Source organism: Bidens hawaiensis, unplaced genomic scaffold, assembly GCF_021521415.1.
Source record: "Bidens hawaiensis isolate Kalapana, Puna unplaced genomic scaffold, B.hawaiensis_p1.1 tig00008947_1, whole genome shotgun sequence".
Classification (NCBI taxonomy): domain Eukaryota; kingdom Viridiplantae; phylum Streptophyta; class Magnoliopsida; order Asterales; family Asteraceae; genus Bidens; species Bidens hawaiensis.
The window spans coordinates 794,686-822,271 of NW_027491651.1; the positions used below are offsets into that span (position 1 = coordinate 794,686).

Consider the following 27,586-nt stretch of genomic DNA (forward strand, 5'->3'; position numbering starts at 1 on the left):
CTTTTGGCTAATTGCAAACCTATGATTAAAGCCTCGTACTCTGCTTCATTGTTTGTTTCCTGGAACTCACAAGCTATGGATTGGGGTAATATGTCCCCATGTGGCGATTTCAGTAGGATCCCTAATCCTGTTCCTCTTACGTTGGATGCTCCATCTGTGAAGAGTATCCAAGGATCCTTGGTCTTTTCCAGTTGGTGGACTTCCAAGTCAGCTTCTTTTTGTAGATCACTAGTGAAATCAGCCACAAAATCCGCTAGTGCTTGAGACTTGATTGCTGTTCTTGGCTCGTATTGGATATCATATGCACTTAATTTTACAGCCCACTTAGCCATTCTACCTGACAACTCTGGTTTTCTAAGAACATTCTTTACAGGATAATTAGTTCTCAAGATAATAGGATGAGTTTCAAAATAATGTCTCAATTTAGTAGAAGCCATAATAAGTGCAAGAATTAATTTTTATAGATGTGAATACCTGGCTTCCGTATCTAGAAGACTTTTACTTACATAGTAAACAGGATGTTGTTCACCTTCGTGATCCTTTACCAAGACGGCACTCATTGTGTTTCCTGAGACAGCAAGATATAGATACAAGGATTCTCCATCCACGGGCTTTATTAGAGCTGGAGCTGAGGATAAGTAATCCTTTAAGGCTGCAAGCCCAGCTTCATGCTTCTCCGTCCACTCAAACTTCTTATTCTTTCTAAGGATATCGTAGAAGCCTTTGCACTTCTCGGAGGATCTTGAGATGAATCTATTCAAGGCTGCTATTCTTCCGGTGAGTCTCTGGACATTTTTGGCATTTGCAGGAGACTTGAGATTTATAATGGCTTCGATCTGCTCCGGGCTTGCTTCAATTCCTCTCTTTGTAACCATATATCCCAGAAACTTTCCAGTCTTAACACCAAAGTGGCATTTGGATGGATTCAGTTTCATGTTATAACGGTCAAGGGTATTGAATGCTTCCTCAAGGTCCCCGAGGTGATCCTCTGCTTTCTTCGACTTCACCACCATATCATCTATGTATACCTCCATGGTCTTGCCCAATTGGTCCTTGAACATCATGTTGACTAGTCTTTGGTACGTTGCTCCTGCATTTTTTAGTCCGAACGGCATAGCAGTATAACAATATATGCCGGTTGGAGTCATGAATGCTGTATCCTCTTGATTAGATGGTTCCATCTGAATTTGTTGGAATCCAGAGGAAGCATCCATAAAGGTGAGCATTTCATGTCCAGCCGTTGCATCCACCATGGCATCTATATGTGGTAATGGGAAAGGATTCTTGGGGCATGCCTTGTTTAAATCCGTAAAATTGACACACACCCTCCACTTTCCATTCTTTTTTGAAACAGTGACCACATTAGCTAACCATCTAGGATATTGAACCTCTCTGATCATACCGACGTTAAGAAGTTTTTCAACTTCTTCTTGTATGATCTTGTTCCTCTCAGGAGCGAATTTTCTTTGCTTCTGATGGATGGGTTTAACAGTTAAATCTAGGCCGAGTTTATGGGTGATTACCTCTTTTGAAATACCTGTCATGTCCGAGTGCTTGAAGGCAAAGGTAGATTTTCTTCGTCCTAAGAAGGATATTATATCCTCCTCGATCTTACTGGGGATACTGGATCCTAGGAACACCTTTATTTCTGGATCTTCGGGGTCCAATGATACTTCTTTAAGGTCTTTCTCCCGAGCTTCCATCACGTCCCTAGGATGTTGCTGTAGTTGCTATGCTATAGTTGGTTTGGCTGTTGGCTTCATTGATGAAGAGTAATAGTTCTTAGCCTCCGCTTGGTCACCCACTATCTTTACAACTCCCCAAAGAGTAGGTAGCCTGATGCATTGGTGATAAGTTGAAGCTACAGCCTTCATTCCATGGAGCCAAGGCCTACCTAAAATAACATTGCAACAGGAAAGGTTATCTATAAACACAAAATTTTTTATATGAATTTAATCCTTCGATATAAATTGGGAGGTTGATGTCCCCCAATGTTTTCTTGGTTTCACCACTGAAACCGACTAGCACCGATGTTCTAGGAATAATTTCTGAATCCGGGATGCTCATCTTCTTGAGTACATCATGTTGGATAATGTTGACCGAGCTGCCCCCGTCCACTAGGATCCTGCGTACATAATGGTTAGAGATAAATAATGTAATAATCAAACCGTCATGGTGAGGATATTGGATGTTCAGCTTGTCTTCCTCATCGAAGAAGATTCTCTTGTCTGTTGTTAATGTGGTTGAGACTATTGGATGATCTCCGTTATCCATCTTGATCTCTTTGGCGAATCTTTTTGCTGCAGAGAAAGAAGTTCCACATATGTCTGAACCTCCCAAAATTAAATTAACTGCTGACACATCCGGCTTGTTTTGTTGAGGATCCTGGATCCTTTAATTGAAAAATACTCTCTGATCAGTCACCCGAGTAGTGAGGATGAGCGGTCTTCTCTCATCATCCAACTCGAATTCTTCTACGGGACTTTCTTCTATGGTACAGGAATCTCGAAATAATTCGTAGTCCCTGGAGACAAAGTTGATCACATGAGCATCCGGTGGCGGTGGTGTTGCTTTTTGTGGAAGGTCTTCAGGATCCTGGATCTTGGATTTCTTCCTTCCCAAGAGTTCTTTAAAGTGACCCTTGCTCAGGAGGTATCCAACCTCTTTCCTTAAGCCGATGCACTCGTCTGTCGCATGGCCAAAATCTTCGTGGAAGGCGCACCACTTAGACTTATCCTTGAAGCCCACTACCTTCTCATTTTTTCGGGGCCATCTTGCTTTTTCTCCCAGATTCTTCATGGCACAGATCAAGCCATGAGTATCTACAGAGAAGCAATAGTCGGAGATACAAGGGTAATCTTCATCGTCATCTCCCTCTTCAACTGCCCGTACGTTCTGATTGTTGGACATGGCGTACGGCTTCAAATTGTTGTTCCTATTCCAGGATGCTTTATTCTTTTTGGGAGTCTCATGTTTCATTTGTCCCCCGAGATGATCCTGGATCTTCTTATCTTCCTCTAATTGGATGTATCTTAATGCCCTGTTTCTGACTTCGTCTAATGTCCTGCACGGAGTCATCACTAAATCATCATAAAAAGGGGAGCTCTTTTGAATTCCCATCTTGAATGCTTCAACAGCAGTAGTCATATCAAGGTTTGGGATTTCTAGAGCTTCCTTGCCGAACCTGGTCACGAAATCCCTAAGAGACTCATCACTAGGTTGAACAACATTATATAAATCACTAGTTAACCTCTCAAATTTCCGACTACATGAAAATTTTGTGTTAAACAAATTAACTGAATGAGAGAAAGATGTAACCGAGAAAGGGGGAGACTTAGCAGCCATTTTTGTGCAGCTCCTGTTAGTGTGGCTCCAAATCCTTTACAAAGGCAAGCCTCCTTGAGTCTTTCAGGAACAGGATTGATTTCCATCCTTTCCCTATACTGGGCAACATGTTCCTCTGGATCGGTGCTCCCATCATACGTCTTCATGTTGGGAGTTTGGAACCGCTTCGGGATTTCAGCATCACAAATGGGCGGAGCGAATCTGGATAATTTGTGACTTCCCTCCCGTATCTCAGGAATTGGATGTATCACTCCCGGGACACTGGATATCATATCCTTGAGTTTTTGTAACTCCTTGGCCATTGCCTGGTTGATACCTGCATCTTGCATCGAACCACGGTTAGTATCTAAAGATATAGGATCGTACCAGTTACCTCTCTGCTGGGTGGAGTTTAGTATTCCGGACGGGTATCTGGGATAAGAGGAGTCTGCAATCGAAGTGGGTCCTCCAGAAGCTATGGTCTGCATAGGGATTATATCCCCATCATGGACTTCGGAAGAACGTTGATGTTGGGATCTAAAGGATCCTGGATCTTGAAAGAAGGATCCTTGATAAGGAATCCCAGAAGATTCTGGCGGAAGCATCCCCTTTGGAACATCGAGGAACTCTGCATTGGTTGACCCATTGACCCATGGTTGAAGCTAGACGGTCCTTGCTGGGAGTCCGAGTACCCTTGAACCTGAGAACCCACAGATCCTTGTTGAAGGATATGTGATCCTGACTGAAAGATTGAGGATCCTTGAGCCTGCTGACCCATGGACCCTTGTTGAAGGATGGATGATCCTGGCTGAAACATTGAGGATCCTTTAGCCGGTTGACCCATGGATCCTGGTTGCAGGATAGAGGATCCTGGCTGAAACGTTGAGGATCCTTGAGCCGGCTGACCCATGGACCCTTGTTGAAGGATATGTGATCCTGACTGAAAAAGTGAAGATCCTTGAGAAAGCTGAGCCATGGATCCTGGACTAGTGAAATACAGCATCCTAGGGATCAAGGGAGTAAGATCTTCTGCTGGCCTCTTATTCTTCCTAAGATCTTCTATCTCACGAAGGATCCTCTGGTTAGTCTTGTTCTGCTGCTTCATGTATGCTTTAACCTGCGAAAACATAGATGAAACATCATTGTTAAAGTTTACCGCCGAAGTAGCAGCGGTTGTTCTCGAGCTCTGGAAGACTGGTATTTACGTCTTGCTCCCAGAAGTAGCAGCCTTCGGTGCTCCCGTGATTGGCGGAGGCATCGGTGGCAAATTCCTTGAGGAGAGAGAAACCAAAGACGGCATAGTTGATGATGCAAAGGTGGACTGAGAGGCCATAGCAAGTTGGGTATGAAAAATTGTAAATTGATAGGAATAATTCGGATTATAGCACCAATTTCCCCACGGTGGGCGCCATATTGTTTTGGACAAAAATCTGTTAAGGATAATGTATCCAAATATGTTATGTGAGGTTTAGTGCTAAAGTGATAACTGCGATTATATGAACGAAATAGAGATGAACACCGTGATTTGATCACAAGGGAAAAAGCCCTTAACCAAGATAGTCTTACTTCGGTCAAAACTTATCAAGGTAATCTTTGAAGAAATGACGCCGGTCAAGGATTAATAAACTAATCTTTGGTCAAGTCACTTCACTCAAGGATCAACAAGGTAACCTTTGGTCGATGAGTATATGATTATCGTGGTCTCTGGCACAAAAAACCCTCGGACGGTGAAAACTATCACCGTCGATTATATTGATAAATAAAAGGGGGTTACAAGTGTCTGTGAAGTATATGATCGATATTACAATGTAAACTAGTGTATAGAGAGAATTATTGAATCTGCTCTAGTGTGTGTGAGAGTACAAGTGTCTTTTCTATTCGATCATTACTCGATTAAATAAGAAAATATCAATAACAACATTTCCTATCTATCCGGAAGTCTTCCACCTAGCCGCTCCACGACCTTTGACCACGTGCCAATTGCCACCCAGTAGCGAAATAAGTGGAAGAATGAGTCATACAGCCGTTGATGATATTTAAGCTTCAATCTTCTAGAGAGTTCGTCCATAATCAGCTATGTTGAATTAGGATCCTAGATCCATGTTCCAGCTATAGAATGTCCCGTGAGGATAATTGATGCACATTTGTCTTAAACTTGATATACCTGTCTAACATATCACCATACGAAACGCAATCATTAGTAAACAAACAATACCGAGGATCATCGATCCTTTATATCTTGACATACATTTCAAGGATAAACTATCCATAAGACAGTTAGGGATAAAGGATCCTCAGAATAAAAATCGTGGCTTAACACTAATAATATCTGAGATAGAAGTAAAAAGGGACCAGACCCTAATAATATCTAAGATAGAAAAGAAAGGGATCAGACCCTAATAATATCTGAGATAGACAAAGGAAAGAGGGACCAGACCCTAATAATATCTGAGATAGAAATGGAAGGGATCGGACCCTAATAATATCCGAGATAGAAAAGGACGGTAATTTATATAGTATGAAAGTAATAAAGTACGAACGTATGTATGAATTTACGAAATGAAAGTAAATTAGTAAAGTAATTATTATGTATCTTCGGATGCATAATGGAAGGTAAGTGTGTGTATTGTATTATGTGTGATTAACTAGAACTCACTCAGCGTAACTGAATTTTAGTATGCACGCAGGTTAGTAGGATGAGGCAGCTCGCTTCAGGGGACACATGGCATTGAATAAGAGGCTGACATCGGAAGACTCAAGACGTTTAAGCTTAATGTTTTGTTTATTTTGAAAGACGAGAAGTTGTGTTAAGACAAGTTATGGTTTGTTATGAAATGTTTTATGAAAGTTTTTATATTCTGCGAATGTTTTTATTAACTCTGATGATTAGAACTATATTGATGAGTAAATCCAACGTCCAAATGTGAGGTACCGGTAACGAGGCCTTACATGTAGAGAACACAATAATAATTGTTATGTGATATTAACAGCATAAACTATTTGCATTAATACAAAAATAAATTCATACCTGTAAATCAGCTCGCTGATTTGTGGCTGCAGTTCTTTGTCTCTCACTTTATGTATCTCGCATGATATGGCGTCAATCACTTAGATAGATACGTTAAGTTTAGTCTTTAATCTTCTTATAAAAGCCTGCAATGCATCAATCTTACTAGCTTCTGCTCCCTTTGCATCCAATTCATTCAATCTCTTGCACATCTTCTCATATATCACCCTTAGCCTCTCTTCACCCTAAAATCAGACCAATCACCTAATGTATCAACTTCATATTACAGTCATTATAAAGTACACATCATAAGCTTTTATGTAGAACTAGTATTACCTTAACTTCTTTATATAACTTCTTCTCCCATACATACAGCTTCTCCAAAGTAAAAGAAAGATTAATAGGCCGAATATCCTCAACTGCATCCAGATTATACGATCCTGCTAATTTTAATACTCGAGAAGACAGTTTTACAGATTGCACTGGATGGTCTGAAGATGCCAATGAAGGTGCTATTGGATAGAGAATCTTGGATAAGATCACTGCAAAAGTGACATATATAAGTAGTCTGTGATAAAAGATTACAACTTATATTAAATTTCTTTACCCTTAAGAAGTGCAAACTTTGATTGATAAGGCAACTTCCCTGCTTCAAGCATCAATGCCACTTCTTTACCATAGCTAAACGAAACTTCAAATTCGTCTTTAATCTCATTAACTGCTTCATGCAGATCCCGTGAACCGTGAGGAGATAACGTTGTCAAACTACTAAAAATCGAGAATTCTAACTCTTGTGTCGACTCATCCAAATCCAAATGACCCCCCTTTTTACCATGATAACCTTCCTCCGTGCTTATTGACACGATTGTCTCAGAGCTGTTTTTATCTACTTCCGTGTTGTGAGCCGAATGTGCTCCTTTATTATCAGATGGTACTGAATTTGAAGTGGATTCGACATGTGCTGGCTTTGCAGTTCCTTCGCATTTTGGTGGCGGTTTTCGCCTAAAACTGTCCTCGGTACTACTAGAAGGTTCCGTCCAAGAACTGACATCAGATTCTTCTTTCTCTTTGTACTAAATTTCTTCGTCTTTACAACCTCTTCAACGTGAGACTCAGTTTCGGTTTCTTCTTCCAAATCAGGAATCCCCTCCCTCTCCCTCACTTTATTAGAATCCGGACTACTACCCATTGATTCATACCCATATCCATATCCATATCAATACCCATATCCATACCCGCGGTATTCATCATCATAAGTATCAAAAAAGCTAAAGTAATAAGATGCCGTGGCTGGGAGGAGGACTTTTAGGCTTCTTTGGTTCCTGAAGAGGTGGTGTTGCACTCACACCATCGTAAGAAAACCCGTACCCGTATGGATCATAATGCATTGGGTTAACCCATTCACTCGTTTCTTGAAAGGCCCTTGCTTCCTCTGGTTGAATCACGGTATGGCTAACCAGTGCAGACTTTTTCATATAATAAGCATACTGATTCGTATTCAAATACTCGTTCCCACCATAACCACTGTAAGAATTAAAACCTTCTTGATACATCCCCAAGGAGGTTGAAACTGCGACGCAGACGGGTTTACGACATACGGGTCACCCTGACTCAAGGAGGCTGAAACTGGAATCCAGATGGAGTCACAACATAAGGCAATGGATCACCCCAATTAGTCTGGTTTACACCTTCAAAATCATGCAGTCCTCTAGGTTCATTCGAAAACAATTGCGGATTACCATTACCATAATTAATATTATCATTACCATCATCATGTACATGAATATGATGCAAAGATGAGGTTAAATCAGATTCTGAGTCAGACCCAGGTTCAGATTCATGATCACCATCATCAATAGTATGAATATGCGAAACCGAGCCCGAAAAAACCGAGCCAAGATTCTTAGTTTTACCCTGATCTGAAGGCAATGTGAGTACAGGGGAAGATGATGGAGGTGGTGAAGGGATAACAAGCTGTTCATCAACAAATCTAGAGAGTGCATAACCTATATCTTTAAGAGAATGAAAGTAAGCCAAATGCGAAGCCGATAAGTCGTACCGGTAATCCGCAGCAGACCTGATCAACCTCTTTCATTCTCTGCAACGAATGACTAATGGCAGATCATCAGCTTTTGAAGGTCTACAGCCCATTGAAGTAACCCAGTTAGTATTACCATCAGCATTAACCAGTTAACCACCAACAAACCCTAATGTTATTATTGAAATTGAAATTAAACTCATCTCAAACAACTCATCAGAATTCAGATCTAATGTGTTTCGAAATTGATAATAATAATAATAATAATAATAATAATATTGAGAAGAAGGTGGAATCCGGCAGAGTAAAAGAAGGATGTCATAGATATAGAAATATAATAATTAATAATATATATGTATATATATTGATGCAGCAGGGGTGGGGTGTAATGTAAAAGCTCACTAGACATTAGAAACATGGCATCTTCTTCACACAGATCCCGGGCCTCTCATCAAACTCGTTGGGATACCCGTCTCTATCGCCTCTGAATTCACGACACGTGTCATCATATTATCCCAGTCCGGGAAACGCATCGTCGAGTTATATTTGGTCGTCAAGTCAACAGGCGCACAGTGATTCTGCTGTTAGCTTTTCTCCGTTTGCCTCGACTCACTCGCTTCCTGAATGTTGATTATAGTGTATAAAATTATACTACTTGTCGCTGATATTTTTTCATGTTTTGGTTGTGACTAGAATGATGGTTTTGATTGTGTGTGATTGGTGAGTTGTGCTCGTACCGTTTGAAAGGGGATACCAGTATAAATGTGAATAGTTAATGCTTCTTAATCTTTTAATAATTAGTGGGGTTTTGTTTTTAATTTAAGTAAAGATATGGGCTTGGGAGTTATGCAATGGGCTTGGATCAGTTTTATTTTAATTATACTTTATTTGGATTTATAAACCTACTGGGTCTTGGAAGTTTTAACATTTAAAACTGCCAATCTCATAAAACAAATATACGGTTAATAAGGTCAACATCGAACGGAAGACGGTGCCATAGACATCATCAAAATTTGTTCTACTATTTTCTTAGTCTAATTACGATTCCAAGGATTATCCAAGTTACTTGTTTCTGATTCTTATTGGCTTGACACTTCCGTATATCGACATCGGTTTGTTATTCTTTTTGTTTTTTTAATGTTTCGACGTTGCTCTTTTTGTTTTATCTAAAAATAAGTGCCAATTTTTATTAGTTTACTATCTAGCACTTCATTATACATTACGGTGTATGTAACTTGAATAATTTTGTTTCTCATTCTAGTTTTAAACGGAAGTATATATTATATATATACACTTACCTTAAAATATAACACTTTTTATAGGGGAATAAATGCGAGACAAAAATGTAGGTTTTGTAATATGTGGGAGTCTGGATATCATTATGAATCGTGAAAAGATCACTTTCAAATTGAAATATATCGATGATACTTTCAGTACTTTAATTAGATAACTTAAACAGAAAACAAGAACGGATATTCATGTTATGTTAAAGAACGTGTATCATTATCAGATTGAATACTCTACTTTTATAGTTGGGGACCATCACAACGCTTAAGTTGAAACGATACAACTCTTTGTGAAATTGTATGACGTCACTAGCAACTTAGTGTTGATCACCCGTCTTGCCACTAATGCATAAGTTGTTGCTGACAACCAGTTATGTTATCACTGCTCGTATAGTAAATAACTACTAACAACCATTTATCACTTATGAACTAAGTTGCTACTAATTAGTAGTAACTTGTAACTTACAAATAATCATATTAGCATTGTCCTCCATGTCTTGCAACTATTATTGATGTACATACAATTTACTTTGATCTCAATTAACTTTTAGCTATGCTAAATGATATTCATAATACTAAACTAATTGTCATTATCGCCAAATCCAATCTAGTTCGTTCAAAACTTAATTATGTTTTTCTATTCAGAAAATAACCACCCGTTATATTTTATTCAAAGATAATGCCTTGCCAACGATAAATTATATATATGTTTTAGTAAAATGTAAAATCCATTGTAAATAACCAATTATGGCTTTGATTATTATTTGTTTTCTAATAACCGCCAAAAGCTAAATACGAGATAACGGTTCATTCACTTTCACTTACATTAGATTTGAAATTATTGTTGCACACAGTTATGATAGCATATGATTTGTTGGTTCTAATTAGATCATGAATGTAGTTGTGTTTTGTTTTGTACAGGTTGATTACTTTTTCTACTGAATTTTGCAAGTTAAAAAGACGATGGGCAATCCATTACAATCCGTATTACATTTTAGTGGCGTTCCGTTCAATTTCATTACCAGCAAGGATTGCGAGTGAGTATGCCTATCATAATAATATTAATAATAATAATCAGCAGAGTGACCATTTCACCAGCTTTTTCCCATAATGTCCATCTTCAATATCGTCTTGACATACCCACTTTTAAATCATTAGCCAACAAGATTTTCAACTAACAAGATTCTGCCACGCGTCCATAAAACTGTCTGGTCGATAGTCTGTTCTAAACACCCGACTAGATTTTTTAGGCGTCTGACGAGATATTTTGGACAAGTGGCATAATCTGGTTGGTTAAAAATCCCGTCTGAGTAATGATTAAAAGTCATCGATTCGACGAGATATAGGGATGGACAATTTAGGAATAAGATGGCCAAATGGCTTTTTCTTGGCTTTGAGCGTTCAAATGGACATTTTGGTCATTTTCTCTTGTTAAATACCCTTCATTTTAAATTTAGTTGAATACTTGAAATGATTCATTATTTCTTCTCATTGATCAGCAAACTGTGTGGTGCAACATGGGATATTTTATGTTACATAGAACATTTCTGCGTTGCACATGTACTGAAATTTGTTGCTGTCACATTATTGCTTACCATTGGTAAGTTTGCCCCAAAATTACAATATTATTTATGGATGCATACAAACATATCTTTTGTTAGCTAACTAATGTCCAACATGATATATTACAGTTCTGCTAGTGGTTTTTTTGTTATACAAAGTGAAGATACTTCACCTTGTTTTTATATCAAGTTTCAAGATGCTCTGGGCTTTTATAAGGACGGTTTTCTCATGTTGGCAAGGTGGATGTCGTTGTCTGTTCGGTCTAGTGAATGGCTTCAACGCCAAGGTGACTGCTATCCACGAGAGGCGCAAACAACGCCAGAGAGACATTGAACCGGCAAACATGAATAGTAAAATATGTGAGGAAGATGAGGAAGATTTGGATATGGAGGCGAGTGTTTCTTATCATAGGGAACGTTACAAGAAGAGACGGAGATCGTGGTCAGGAGACCACAAAAGAAAGTCGTTACGGGCTAGGACACACCGCGTGCATGTAGGTGTTGATGATTCGGTTCATTCCACGAAGAGAAAACATATTAAACATGATGATGTGCGGGTCATTAGGACGTCAAGATTTGCTAAGAAGGGGCTGAGTCACAAGAGATCAAAACATTCACACAAGAAATGACATGTAACATGTGATTTAACATGCTTACATGGGTTACAACCCATGTAACATAGTGTTGTTTCTTTTTCTGTTGTATGTAATTTGACACGATTTAATGTCATTTCTAATAACTAAATGTAACATACTAGCATTACTGGTCTTAACCATTTAATGTGCTTGTAATTAGAGGTGCACAAATCGGGTTTTTCAAATACCCGGGTTCGGTATGACCGGGTATTGGTAATACCCGGCTCGGCTTCGGTTCTGGTATTGTCTTTAAAAACCATACCCTATGCATCAGGTTCGGGTCGGGTATTTTAAAACTGTGTATTTGAATACTCTATTTTCAGGTATAGAAAAAAAATCCTATTTTCGGGTTTTTTGGGCTTTTTTCTGTGTATATATTGGATCATTTTAAGTTTGCACTTTTTAGGGGTATATTTCGGGTATTTTAAACGTATTTTTTGGATATACATCAGGTATTTGAAATACCCGGTTTCAGGTATTGGAAAAACCCGGTTCCGGGTATGGAACCAGTTCAAGTTTTCGGGTATTACCTGGTGCAAATGTGGTCCGGTTCGGGTTCGGGTTCGGGTTTTAGTACCGAAATGCATACCCTATCTGTACCCTACGGGTAGGGTTGGGTACGGGTTCGGGTATTAAAACAACCGGTTCTGGGTTTTTATTTCGGGTCCGGTTTCGAGTTCGGGTTTTTTGTGCACCTCTGGTTGTAATACAAAAATTGTAACAGATTTGGTTTTAACCAAAACTAAAACAAAGACCCAACAATATTTTAAAAAAATGGGCAAGTTGTCTGTACAAAATACCAATGGCTAACAACACCTACACATGTTGGATCAACTCTACAATACCATCACTGGTCTCTAAAAACCGATAGGCGAATTCACCGGTACCATCGGGCTAAAACCGTCTGATCAACTAGTAATACTCTTCCTACTAACTGTTACGATCGGCTTAATGAATTTCCTAACTTACCACTGGAAAATACACACCATCGGGCACAACTAGTAGAGGTGTTCAAAAAAACCGGTTACGGAACCGGTTTGGGCGGTTAACCGGAAAACCGGTTTTTTAAAAACCGGTTTTTTTAAAAACCGGTTTGACCGGTTTACGTAACCGGTTTACGTATCGGTTATACTTTTTGGAGCCAAAACCGGTTTTATAACCGGTTATAAAAAAAACCGGTTTTTTTTAATAACCGGTTATTAAAAAACCGGTTAACCGGTTTTTAAAATAACCGGTTTATAGCCGTTATAAAAAAACCGGTTAACCGGTTTTTTAATAACCGGTTAACCGGTTAAACCGGTTTTCGAACGTTACCAAACGGCTTTATAGCCGTTTTTTTTTTTTTGCCCGTTTTTTTAGCCGTTTTTTTGGTTTTTTTACCCCCACAAACATCTATATATAGTTTAGGTTGGGTATTGGTTAGATCACACTTGATTATACAACTCCAAAAGCTCTAAACGTTTATTTCATACGCGATTATAACTCCAAACGCTCTTCTTTCGTAGTCGTTTATTTCATACTCGAGTATACCACTCTTAATTCGTAGTCGATTATCATGGCCTCCCAAAGTGCTGCTTCATCGGTCAACATGGGTGCCTCGAACACGGGAGAAACCGTCGTTCGGGTCATCCCCACGAAACGAAACCAAGATATTTGGCAACATTTCGACCTATGCGAAATGTCTAACGGAACCCAAAAAGCTAGATGCAAACATTGTTTGAAGTTTTATAACAAAGAAGCAAACTCCAGTTTAAGAGCTCATGTAGAAAGGCCCTCTTGCAAGGTCTTGAAGGACGAATCCGGAAGTAGTTCGCAGCCGGAGATGACGAATCAAGGAACGGTGTTTACGTACGACCTTGAAGCGGTACGTCAACAGTTTGGCAACTTTGTGATTCAACAATCACTTCCTTTCAACCACTTCGACAACCCTCAATTCACGGAGATGATGCAAAAGTATGTTCAACCACGCTACCAACACGTAAGTCGTTCGACCCTTAGAAGAGATATGCTTAAAGCATGGAAAAACGCTAAATCCGAACTAATTTCATACTTTTCAAACTTACAAACTGGTGTGAACTTAACAACGGATGTGTGGTCGGTACCTAATGGTTCGCCCGACTCATACATTTGTGTGACGGCTCATTGGGTTGACCCCCGGTCGTGGCAAATGATGAAACGAACCGTTGCGTTTCAATTGTTTGATTACCCGCACACGGGTAGAAATATTTTTAAACTCTTGGATAAAGTCATTCGACAATACAAGATTGAAGATAAAATCTTTTCAATATCGTTTGATAACGCGTCCAACAATACGGCCGCGGTTGGCCATTTAAAATTAAAGTATAAACCTATTTGTGATGGAGCGTTTTTTCATAGCCGATGCATTGCACATATTATCAACTTGGCCGTGCAAGATGGGTTAAACGTGATCGAAACGCAAAGAAACAATTTTAAAAGAATGTTACGAGATGTTTTTAGCAACAATAAAACATTTTCAAGATACAAAAAATTTTGTGATGAAGCTAATTGTCAATGGTTGGGGCCCAATTGGGATTGTCCAACAAGATGGAACTCGACTTGTGATATGTTTGAGAAAGCCATCCAACAAAAAGAATCACTAGTTGCGTTTCATCAAATAATGTCAAGTAGGGGTAAATGTGCACCGTACGATCCTAGAAACTGGTTATTGATTGAGATCGTTACGGAGGTTCTTCAAATTTTTAAATCTTGCACAACTAGTTTATCCGGGGTTTACTATCCAACAAGCCCCATTGCTTTACCAAAAATTGCTGTCATGTGCACAAAGTTGACTGAAATTCATTGTAGGGGTGCACCTTATTTTGATATGGGTGCAAAAATGAAAGAAAAATTTATAAAATATTTTCAACAACTACCCGCTGTTTTGACCTGTGCGGCTGCGTTAAACCCTTGCATCAATGTTGGTGGTGTTGAAGCTTTAATAGAAAAAATTTGTGATGAGCTAGGGTTAAACGACGATCAAAACCCCTATTATAGCCAAACTTTAAAGAATGATTTCAACACCACATTGGCAAACATGTATGATGTTTACCTTACAAAACACGGGTCGTCTTCCCAAATTCATGACTCGTTAAGAGCTGTTGCCCAATCCCAATCCCAAACCGACCTTGAAATGGGGATGTACTACATGATTTGGGAAGACGCCGGTAAACGTCAAAGGGTAAACACCCCAAGCAGTGAACTTGGAAGGTATGGTGGTACCAACTTTGTGAAACACATGACTCCGGATGAATTTAGAAGTCTTGATTTGCTGGCTTGGTGGAGAGGTAAGGAGGATGAGTTTCCGATCCTCGCCGCCATGGCCAAAGATTTACTAACGGTCCAAGCTTCCACGGTAGCTTCGGAGTCTGCTTTTTCTGTTTCTGGCAGGGTTATATCGATTAGGAGGACTCGACTCACTCCAGCAGCTGTAGAGATGTCGATTTGCTACAAGGATTACTTGGACTCTTTAGACAGGGCACAACATCAACGCTCACTCGAGGGGGAAATGGACTATGAGGCGGCCTTGTATGAAGACGAGGTCAATCAAGGACACATTCAACCAATGACCGATGAAGAAGCCGCGTACGACGATTACCTAAGGAATAGCTCGGGATCGGGTAGCGAAGAAAATGAGTAACAAACATCAACTTGTTAATGTAATCGTGTCTAAGCATTCTTTAATGTTTGTATTTTTGAGTTACGAATATGCGATAACGATTTAATGTTTGTATTTTTAATGTAAAAGCTATAAATGAAAGTTATGTGTTTTTAATCTTCCAAGCAAAGAATGCTAACAACGAAACCCTAAACCCTAAACCCTAAAGAAAAAAAAAAAAAAAAAAAAAAAAAAAAAAAAAAAAAACCGGTTAACCGGTTAGACCGGTTATTAAAAACCGGTTATAAAAAACCGGTTTAATAACCGGTTCTAACCGGTTTTTAAACCGGTCCAAACCGGTTTGGCCGGTTTGAGTTTTCAGCAATAAAAACCGGTTAATAACCGGTCCGGTTATTAACCGAACCGGTTTTTTTCTGGATAAAAAAAACCGGTCCGGTTAATAACCGAACCGGTTTTTTCAAAAAAACCGATTTGTGCACCTCTAGGCACAAGAATCGACCCGATTAAACCAATCTTACCTGCTCATGAGCTTTTAAAGCATCGCAAGTAAAACTCTCTAAAGCCTTAAAAATAGGAATTACACCACCTTGTAAACTACTTGAACCACCTTTCCCAACTAACTTCATAGCTTCTTTATAATCAAGACTCACCTGGTCTTCAGAAGGAACCATCGACCCGTTTGTTTTACCCGGCCCATATCTCGTCTCCTTCTCGCGAAATCCCTTGCAATATACTCTTTTTTAACATTAGTCTTTGTATATCATCTTGTCTCTCCAGCAGTTGCCTCAAATTCAAAGCGAAATTAAACATCGCTCTCGAGACTCGTTCTTGAGGCACGTCTTTAATCTCCCGATCCCAATCGTTGCATATTATGAAAATCGGTGGAGCTCCTAAACGACCCGGGGAATAAGGAATCTCACTGTCAATGGTTACTTCTGGTTTAGATCAATGCATTGTTTTAGCCACCCGTTTAAGGAATCAACATATGATTTCTGAGCATTAATCCAGTAATTAAAATGTTGGGCCCACGTTACAAGTCCCGCTTCAAGCTCGAGAGTGGTTCTCAGGTTCGAATCTCTTTCAAGACTCGTGCTTGCCCTTAAAGTCCGACTTCTGCTCTCCATGATCGCTTCAAACTGCTTTCGGTGACATTTTACAATCGCTTGCCACATTCTTATTAACCTGTAGAAAATTACGGTTGTAGATTATTATGTGATCTTAATAATTAATAGCATAAACTATTTGCATTAATACAAAAATAAATTCATACCCGTAAATCAACTCGCTGACTTGTGGATGCAGTTCTTTATCTCTTACAGTCTTACTTTATGTATCTCGCATGATATGGTATCAATCGCTTTGATAGATACATTAAGTTTAGTCTTTAATCTTCTTATAGAAGCCTGCAATGCATAAATCTTACTAGCTTCTGCTCCTTTTGCATCCAATTCATTCAATCGTTTGCACATTTTCTCGTAAAATCACCCTTAGCCTCTCTCGATGTATCAACTTCACATTACTTAAATCAAACCAAAACTAAACAGTCAAAAAACTAAACACATAATCTAAGTCACTTTTATGTACACAAGTCACAACATAGGCTTTTAAGGCTATGTGTACTAGAGGGGCTACAAAATGGGGCGTTTTGAGCCATGTGGCGCCCAGTCAGCAAAGGGTGGGTTTTTGTTTTTGGGGTGTAATGGTTTTGTAGCAATATATATATATATATATATATATATATATATATATATATATATATATATATATATATACGTACCCTCTAATAAAATACTACAAGTTTTGCCACTTGTCACTCTTACATTAAACCTCACCCTTTTTAACAAATTTGTAATAGTAAAATAATAACTACTATTCTTAAAATTTATGCTCCAAAGTTTGTTAATTTAATATTTACTCCGTATATATTTTTTTTAACATTTGATATTTATAATTATTTTTTTACTTTAAAATTGTTTTAAAGACTATTGTACAACGATTGTATTAATAGTGTTTAACGAGTTTATTGTTTCTTATATACTGGTTATTTATTAAATATTGTATTTTAAAGAATTACTCGTGTAATACACGGGACTCAAACTAGTATATATATATATATACATACATATATATATATCACACACACATAGATATATAATAATAATAATAATAATAATAATAATAATAAAAGAAACATACACGCAGGCGAGAAATACTCCCCCCCCCCCCCCCCCGATTTGGTGTTGGCGCCCAAAATCGCCCGTTCCCGTCACCCACTACGTTCAGCCTAGGTAGAACTAGTAAGATGATAATGACACTATTAATTACCTTTAATTCTTTATATGATTTATTCTCCCATACATACAGCTTCTCCAAAGTAGAAGAAAGATTAATAGGCCGAATATCCTCAACTGCATCCAGATTATACGATCCTTCTAATTTTGTTACTCGAGAAGACAGTTTTACGGATTGCACTGGATGGTCTGAAGATGCCAATGAAGGTGTTATTGGATTAAGAATCTTGGATAAGATCACTGCAAAAGTGACATATATAAGTAGTCTGTGATAAAAGATTACAACTTTATAGTAACTTTAAATAAATTTTCTTTACCCTTAAGAATTGCAAACTTTGATTGATAAGGCAACTTCCCGGCTTCAAGCATCAACGCCACTTCTTTACCATAGCTAAAAGCAACTTCAAATTCGTCTTTAATCTCATTAACTACTTCATGCAGATCCCGTGAACCGTGAGGAGATAACGTTGTCAAACTACTAAAAATCGAGGACTCTAACTCTTGTGTCGACTCATCCAAATCCAAATGGACTCCCTTTTTACCATGATAACCTTCCTCCGTGCTTATTGACACGATTGTCTCAATTGTCTCAGAGCTATTTTTATCTACTTCAGTGTTGTGAACCGAATGTGCTCCTTTATCATCAAACGGTACTGAATTTGAAGTGGATTCGACATGTGCTGGCATTGCAGTGCCTTCAGTTTTTGGTGGCGGTTTTCGTCGAAAACTGTCTTCGGTACTACTAGACGGTTCCGTCCAAGAACTGACATCAGATTCTTCTTTCCCTTCATCAAGATCTTGTTGGAAGTAATTTCAGACTCCAAGTCACAAGTCGGTGAACTTGAAGGACCAATATTGACAAGTAGGTCATAGTGGTTATGTTTCCTAATTGTATTGTAATTATAATAGGTAATGTCTTTGATAGCAAGTTAGGTTAGTCCTATATAAACATGTCATGGTTAGACATTATAGATTGTGTGGGGTGATGTGAGATGCAACCGAGTTAGGGTTCATCTAGGCACACAAGAGATGTAACCGAGTTAGGGTTCATCTAGATGCAACCGAGTTAGGGTTCATCAAGAGTCAAACCGAGTCAGGGTTTGATAGTTTGTAATCAGTTTTTTGAGTTATATTTTTTGATTAATAAACAAGAGTTATTTGTTTATATCGTGTTGATTATCGATCCGGGACTTGAATTGGTATCAGAGCCAAGTTCAAGAAATCGATAATCGAGTTAACTTTGATCGGTGGTGATCAACGGTATAGTGATCAGCGGCGAGCGGTAGCTTGAGGAGGAGCTGTCACTATCACATATCGAAACCAAGTTAGGTTTCCAAATCAGGGTCTTTTTGTTAAAGCGGGTTAGTTGGAGCGGTGTCGGTGGTTCTTTCGTGTCCAACGGAAGTGAGAGGAAGAATACAAGGGTTCTCGGGTTTTGTAGCTGGAGTCGCCATCGGAAGTTTGACTGTAGCCACGTGGGGTTCTTGTTGGTATCAGATCCGTGATTATCGATTAATAATCACGTTTGACTATAGACAGGGTTTGATAGTTTGTAATCAGTTTTTTGAGTTATATTTTCTGATTAATAAACAAGAGTTATTTGTTTATATCGTGTTGATTATCGATCCGGGACTTGAGATCTCTCTTTGTACTAAATTTCTTCGTGTTTACAACGTCTTCAACGTGCGACTCGGTTTCGGTTTCTTCTTCCAAATCAGGAATCCCCTCCCTCTCCCTCACTTCATTAGAATCCGGACTACTACCCATTGATTCATACCCGTATCCATATCCATATCAATACCCATATCCATACCCGCGGTATTCATCATCATAAGTATCAAAAAAGCTAAAGTGCCGCGGCTACAGGCGGCGGAGGCGGAGGAGGACTTTTAGGCTTCTTTGGTTCCTGAAGAGGTGGTGTTGAACTCACACCACCGTAAGAAAACCCGTACCCGTATGGATCATAATGCGTCGGGTCAACCCATTCACTCGTTTCTTGAAAGGCCCTTGCTTCCTCTGGTTGAATCACGGTATGGCTAACCGGTGCAAACTTTTTCATATAATAAGCATACTGATTCGTATTTTGGTTTCTATTTACACCTTAAGGTTTCTATTTACCTTATTTTGGTCATACACCATATAGTATTATTATTATTATTATTACTAGTATTGTTTTATTATTACTATTATTATTATTATTATTATTAATACTAGCATTATTATTATTATTATTATTATTTTCTCATTTATTATATATTGCCTCATACATATGTATTACAGAGCTGAGGGTCTCTCTGAAAGCCACCTCTTTATCCCGTCGGATAGAGGTATGGTGTGCCTACCTCCCACCCTCCCCAGACCCTACTTGTAGCTTTGCTGTTGGTGGGACTTAACTAGGTATGATTGATTGATTGATTGATTGATTCGTATTCGAATACTCGTTCCCACCATAACCATTGTAAGAATTAAAACCCTCTTGATACATCCCCAAGGAGGTTGAAACTGCGACGCAGACGGGTTTACGACATACGGGTCACCCTGATTCGATCCCCAAGGAGGCTGAAACTGGAATCCAGATGGATTCACAACATAAGGCAATGGATCACCCCAATTAGTCTGGTTTACACCTTCAAAATCATGCAGTCCTCTAGGTTCATTCGAAAACGATTGCGGATTACCATTACCATAATTATTATTCTCATTACCATCATCATGTACATGAATATGATGCAAAGATGAGGTTAAATCAGATTCTGAGTCAGAATCATGATCACCGTCATCAATAGTATGAATATGCAAAACCGAACCGGAAGAAACCGAGCCAATGTTCTTAGTTTTACCTTGATCTGAAGGCAAAGTGAGTACAGGGGAAGATGATGGAGGTGGTGAAGGGATAACAAGCTGTTCATCAACAAATCTAGAGAGTGCATAACCTATATCCTTAAGGGAATGAAAGTAAGCCAAATGCGAAGCCGATAACTCGTACCGGTAATCCGCAGCAGATCTGATCAACCTCTTTCGTTCTCTGCAATGAATGACTAATGGCAGATCATCAGGTTTTGAAGGTCTGCAGCCCATTGAAGTAACCCGGTTAGTATTACCATCAGCATTAACCAGTTAACCACCAACAAACCCTAATGTTATTATTAAAACTGAAATTAAACTCATCTCAAACAACTAATCAGAATTCAGATCTAATGTTTTTCGAAATTGATAATAATAATAATAATAATAAGAAGAAGAAGGTGGAATCCGGCACAGAAAACGGAGGATGTCATAGATATAGAAATATAATAATTAATAATATATATGTATATATATTGCTGCAGCAGGGGTGGGGTGTAATGTAAAAGCTCATTAGACATTAGAAACATGGCATCTTCTTCACACATCAAACTCGTTGGGATAGCCTCTGAATTCATGACACCTGTCATCATGTTATCCCAGTCCGGGAAACGCATCGTCGAGTTATATTTGGTCGTCAAAGTCAGCAGGCGCACCCTTTGCGTCACAGTGATTCTGCTGTTAGCAGATAAACTTGATAATGATTTGTATTATGATTGTGTAATTGTAATTTACAATGATTACAATAGAATGATATATATAGACTTAGGTTAAACAAATAGGGCCGGCTGATATAGACTAAAGGGCCGGGCCTAAGTATTCTAAACACATTGTCTAATACTCCTCCTCAAGCTAAGGCCGAGACCGGACCTTCAGCTTAGACTTCAAAAACAGAAAACGATCTGATGGTAATGGTTTTGTGAACACATCCGCAATCTGATCATGAGTGGAGATAAATTGAACGGATAACTTCCTTTGAGCAACTTTCTCTCGAACGAAATGAAAATCTACTTCTACATGCTTTGTTCGGGCATGAAATACTGGATTGGCAGATAAATACGTGGCTCCCAAATTGTCACACCATAGGATTGGAGCCATCCGCATGGGAACCCGAAGTTCAATCATCAGGGTCTCGAGCCAGGTTAGTTCAGCTACTGTATTTGTTAGGGCCTTGTATTCAGCCTCAGTAGATGACCGAGAGACAGTCCTTTGTTTTCTGGCTGACCATGAAATAAGGTTGGATCCAAGATAGATAGCGAACCCCCCTGTGGATCGACGGTCTTAGTCTGAGTCAGAGAAGGCAGTTAAATTGTGAGCATCTGTATATGCATGTAGAACTGACGAAGAAGAGCTGGAGATCAAAAGGCCATGGTTGGAAGTCCCCTGCAAATACCGAAGGATGCGCTTAACCACAGACCGGTGGTTCTCAGTAGGAGAATGCATGAACTGGCAAACTTTGTTGACTGCATAAGAAATATCATGGCAAGAAAGTTTGACATATTGTAATGCCCTGACCATCTGTCTGTATTTTACTGGATCATCAAATGGAGAGCTATCACCAAGAGAAAGAGAGGCGCCAGTTGTGCATGGAGATGGGACAGGTGTGGCTTTAGATAGATTAGCACGAGCCAGCGGTTCATTAATGTATTTTTGTTGGGAGAGAATGATATCAGACCCACTTAGGACAACTTCAATGCCCAAAAAATAAGATAATTGGCCCATGCCTTGGATTGAAAAAGTCTGACCAAGAGACCGTACAACATGATCAATAGCACGGTTGTTGTTACCTGTCAAAATAATGTCATATACATAGACGAGCATATATAAAAGCGTCCCCTGATGTGAGTAGATGAACAAAGAGGGATCAGTCTTAGATCCCCTGAACCCGAGACCAAACAGAGCAGCAAAAAACCCGAAGGAATGAGAAATCGGGGGTACGTTTGAATAGGTATTCAAAGGGAGAAATCGTAGATTGTGTACGAGAAGGCATTCGATTTATAAGGTAGACAGCAGTTTCAAAGGCATAATGCCAAAAACGTTGGGGAACATGTGTCTGAGACATTAGTGTTAAACCAGTCTCAACGACGTGACGATGACGACGTTCAACAATACCATTATGTTCACTGGTATGAGGGCAAGAAAGACGGTGGATAATACCAATGGAGGTGAGAAAAGAGGACATGTTTCTGAACTCTCCTCCCCAATCAGATTGGACGGTTTTAAGTTTAGTGGAAAATTGTCGTTCGGCCATAGTAACCAATTGTTTAAATGTGGCAAAAACATCAGACTTGCGTTTCAAAGGGAACCACCACATAAATCTAGAGAAGTGGTCAACACATAATAAAAAATAATGGTGACCATCACAGAAAGGCACAGGGGCTGGACCCCAAACATCACAGAAAACTAAATCCAAAACATGAGTACTCTTATAATCAGAGGATGATAAATGAAGTTTAGTAGATTTGCCAACCGAGCATGGATTACAATGAAAATCAAATGTTTTATTAGAAACAGGTAAATGAAATTTAGAAAGCATAGTCTTGAACAATTGAGCATGTGGGTGTCCCAATCGTTGATGCCAAGTGGTTGTGGAAGCACGAGTTGTTGAAAAAGCAAACTTTGGAATGGGCTGTTCTGCTGGAAGTTTGAGAGTGTAAAGTCCACCTTCACTTGGACTCGTGAGGAGGGTAGTGTGTGTAGACTTGTCCTTCACAGAAAAAAAAAAGTGGCATGAAATTCAAAGTAAACATGATTATCCTGACAAAATTTTTGGACAGAGAGAAGGTTTTTTTTTAGTGCAGGGACATGAAGTATGTCTTTTAAGTGAAATGTTTTGTTTGGAGAGGTAAAAGTTTTGGAACCAACATGTAAAATAGGAAGGGCCATACCTTTGCCAACGTGGAGACTATCATCACCAAAGTAAGGCTCAACATAGTCTAAACTGGATGTATCTAATGCTGAATGGCCATTGGTTCCTGTATCTAGAAGCCAGTTGGTAGTGGGAGCTTGTGAGCGATAGTCTGCATAATTAGCAGACGGTTGTTGTCTTGACCGGATGGTAACCGGGTCCGTGTTTGGGCATTGAGAAGGGACATGTCCTATCCCGCACCTGTTGCAAGAGCCATAAACCATGTTTTGATTTGATGCCCAACTAAACTGCCTAAGTTACAAGTTCCCTGGCTGTTGAGGTTATTGTTGTTGTAGTTTCTGCCACCGTGACCACGATTTCCACGACCACGGTTAGGATTGGAAGAGCCAGACCTGTTTGTGTAGAAAGCCTGAGGTGGGGGGCTGTTAGAGGAGCCCGAAAGAGGTTGCAACTGATACCCTAAACGGGCAACTAGCTGCTGAATGGCCTGAACAGTTTCAGAAGAAGCCGAGGCTGAGTTGGCAGGTGTGGCAGCTGTGAAAGCCTGGGCAGAGGCGTACTCAGCAGCAGGTTTTTGAATTAAAAACTCGTGATCATCGAGAAGAGCTGGAAGTTCATTAAAGACTGCTGTAAATTGTCTTGCAAATAAAGTCTGTTTGACTCCGTTGTATTCTTCGCGAAGGCCTGCAACAACCAACATAACGATGTCTTTATCTGGCATAGGATGACCTATGTTTGCGAGAGCATTTGCATATCCCTGTGCTCTAGAAAGATAAGCAGTTGTGGTCTCATCTCCTTTCATCTGGATCTTTAAGAGCTACATTCTCAGTGTAAACTCCCTGGAAGAAGTGTGTGGAGCATATGCTCGTTCAAGACCAAGCCAGAGATCACGCGAGGTGACGCCCTGGACATATTGAAAGGATGATTCGGAGGTGGTGGACATGATGAGCATACGGACATGCGCATCATTGGACAGCCAGTTTGTATAATTCGGATTAGGTTGAGTGGTAGGGGCTGCTCCTTCTGCGTCTTTACCAGTGGTAGAGGAGACAGAGATGGTCGGCGGGGGGCAGGGAATAAAGCCATCACATAGCCGAACAGGCTGTGTGTGACAAGGAAGGGTTGTAGCATGAGTTTCCAATGTCCATAGTTGGATGGGGAGAGGGTAAAGGCAAATTTGTGGGAGTTATGTGATGTTTTTTCTATGGTAGGAAAGGCGGCGATTTGTTGATCAGTCATGATTGTCGGCAGACAAAGGAAAAAAAGAGATGGTTGAAGGGTGGCGGCTGAAGAGGTACAGAACCCTAGGCTTTGATACCAAGATAAACTTGATAATGATTTTTATTATGATTGTGTAATTGTAATTTACAATGATTACAATAGAATGATATATATATAGACTTAGGTTAAACAACTAGGGCCGGCTGATATAGACTAAAGGGCCGGGCCTAAGTATTCTAAACACATTTTCTAATATTAGCTTTTCTCACTCGCTTCCTGAATGTTGATTATAGTGTATAAAATTATCCTACTTGTGGCTGAAATTTTTTCATGTTTTGGTTGTAACTAGAATGATGGTTTTGATTGTGTGTGATTGGTGAGTTATGCTTGTACCGTTTGAAAGGAGATTATAAGTATGAAAGTGAATAGTTAATGCTTCTTAATCTTTTAATAATTAGTGGGGTTTTGTTTTTAATCTAAGTAAAGATATGGGCTTGGGAGTTATGCAATGGGCTTGGAAGTTTTAAATTTTAAACCTGCCGATGTAAAAGTAAAACAATATATACGGTTGGTTAATAAGGTCAATATCTAACATAGGGGTACCATGGACATCATCAAAATAAAAAATTCGTTCTACTATTTTCTTTTCTTAGTCTAATACGATTCCAAGGATTATCCAAGTCACTTGTTTCTGATTATTGTTGGTTTGACACTTCCGCACATCGACATCGGTTTGTTACTTCTATTTTTTTTTAAAGTTTCTGCGTTGCTCTTTTTGTTTTATCTCAAAATATGTGCCAATTTTAATTAGTTTTTCTATCTAGCATTTCATCATATATTACGGTGTATGTAACTTGTAACTTACAAATAACCATTAGCATTTTCCTCCATGTCTTGCAACTATTATTGATGTACATTATATAATTTTACTTTGATCTCAATTAACTTTTAACTATGCTAAATGATATTCATAATACTAAAGTAATCAATACAAAAGTTATATTTAGTCATTATCGTCAAATCCAATATGGTTCATTCCTAACTTAATTATATTTTTCTATTCAGAAAATAACGATAAATTATATATGTTTTTAACTAGCATTTTTATCCGCGCGTTGCGGCGGAGATATATTTGTATGATTACATATATCGCTGCTACTTAGGTTTAAATCAAATCTACATACTTCCTTTTTCCTTGGTTTGAAAAAATGAGACTCGTTTTAGTTAGTATATTTAGAAAAACGTCATATTAAAAGTTTTTTAAGAGAAAATTACCTAAAATTAGTTACATAAATAATTAATAGTTAATTTAAATTAAATGATGAGAGTTATTTTCTATTTCTACTGATACAAATTGTAATAAATAAATGTAATGTTTAATATATGAAGGTTATAAGAAAATTCCTAGAGTTAAAATGTTATTTGTTTAGTGATATTCTATTTCTTCTTATACAAATTGTAATAAATAAATGTAATGCTTAATATAAAAAATTCCTAATAGGTGAACTTGAGGGGAACAATTGAACATCAACAAACCATAAAGTGAGTAAGGGCAGAATAAAAACAAAAACTCTATGAAGAAGTTACAACAAAGCAACCATATATCTTCTTCTTAATCTCACCTCCACCCTCTCTTTGTTTCTACCGCCGACCCTTGCAGTAACATAATCCCCATTTCAAGTAAAAATTTGATGGAATGGATTTGTTGAAACCGATCAACATTAAACGGGTATCCATCAAATTTGAAGAAACTCATCTTAGTTCCGCTGATATTACTACCGGAATCATTGTTCCGCTCTAGTAATTGTGAGAACCTTCGTCAGATGCTATCGATTAGGCGAAATTGGGGTTTGTAATTTTATTTTTTAGGAAACCATTTGCGAAGGATTAAAAAAATAAACGACCGGAGAGGGTGTTTTATAACCTCCGGTGACGGTTATTTACACTGTGACGCGACGGTTTATAACCGCCGGTGAATCGGCGTTTTATACCCTCCGGTAACGATATTTAGACGCGATGTAGCGGTTATTTACTTATAACCGCCAGTAACGGTTATATATATTGGCCAAGAATCTGGTTTGGGTGAGAGACGGAACAGTTATACAAACATCGTTTCTAATTTTTTTTTCCAAATATATAATATAAACTTTACAAAAACAGGAATAATAAAATGAAAGCTATCAAGTTGCATCCAATTCTAAATGTAATAGGTACTAGCAAGATTAACCCGCGCGTTGCGGTGGGAATTTAATTGGCAGAATTGTTTTTTTTTACAATAGTATTACGGTACCATAACTTGTGGAACTTTTTGTGTGTTGTGGCAATGTTCGTATCTCGAACCTTATGGGACCGTTACTCGTGTTTGTGAACACTTATGTTGTTTTACGAATTCTTCAAAATAGTTACAACAATTAAGCATTGCATCCCAATTAATTTCCTTTGTTTTTGTCGATTAAAAGTAATAAAACTGTTTGCTTTGATGTAGAGACTATAAAATTGTTTGCTTTGATGTAGAGACTATAACATAAATTTTTTTAAAATAACTAACTTATGCCATATTTTCTACGACTTATATTATAAGGTTGTTTGCTTTTAATTTTGATATACTTTTTATTATTCGTTATAAAATTTTGATATGACACGACTTTTAAGGTTGAATATCGATTTTATATAATCCTAATTTTACTACAAAAAGTAGTGTTCCAAAAAATGGATTTAAGGTTGCTTTATATTTGTGATTAATTTTTTCTTTAGACTTAGAAATATTTTTATATGAAACTTACGTAGGATAGATATATGAAATCCAATTGGATTTTGTTATGTTGAAATTAGTCCTAAATGAAAAACGAAAACCACAATATGAAAGCAAAAT

General features: G+C 38.5%; 2 pseudogenes; both read right to left on the bottom strand.

Annotated features, from left to right (window-relative positions):
- Positions 1 to 4,525: 4,525 nt before the first annotated feature.
- Positions 4,526 to 8,482, bottom strand: LOC143530545 (uncharacterized; annotated as a pseudogene).
- Positions 8,483 to 15,992: 7,510 nt separating this feature from the next.
- Positions 15,993 to 20,858, bottom strand: LOC143530504 (uncharacterized; annotated as a pseudogene).
- Between the last annotated feature and the right edge of the window lie 6,728 nt (positions 20,859 to 27,586).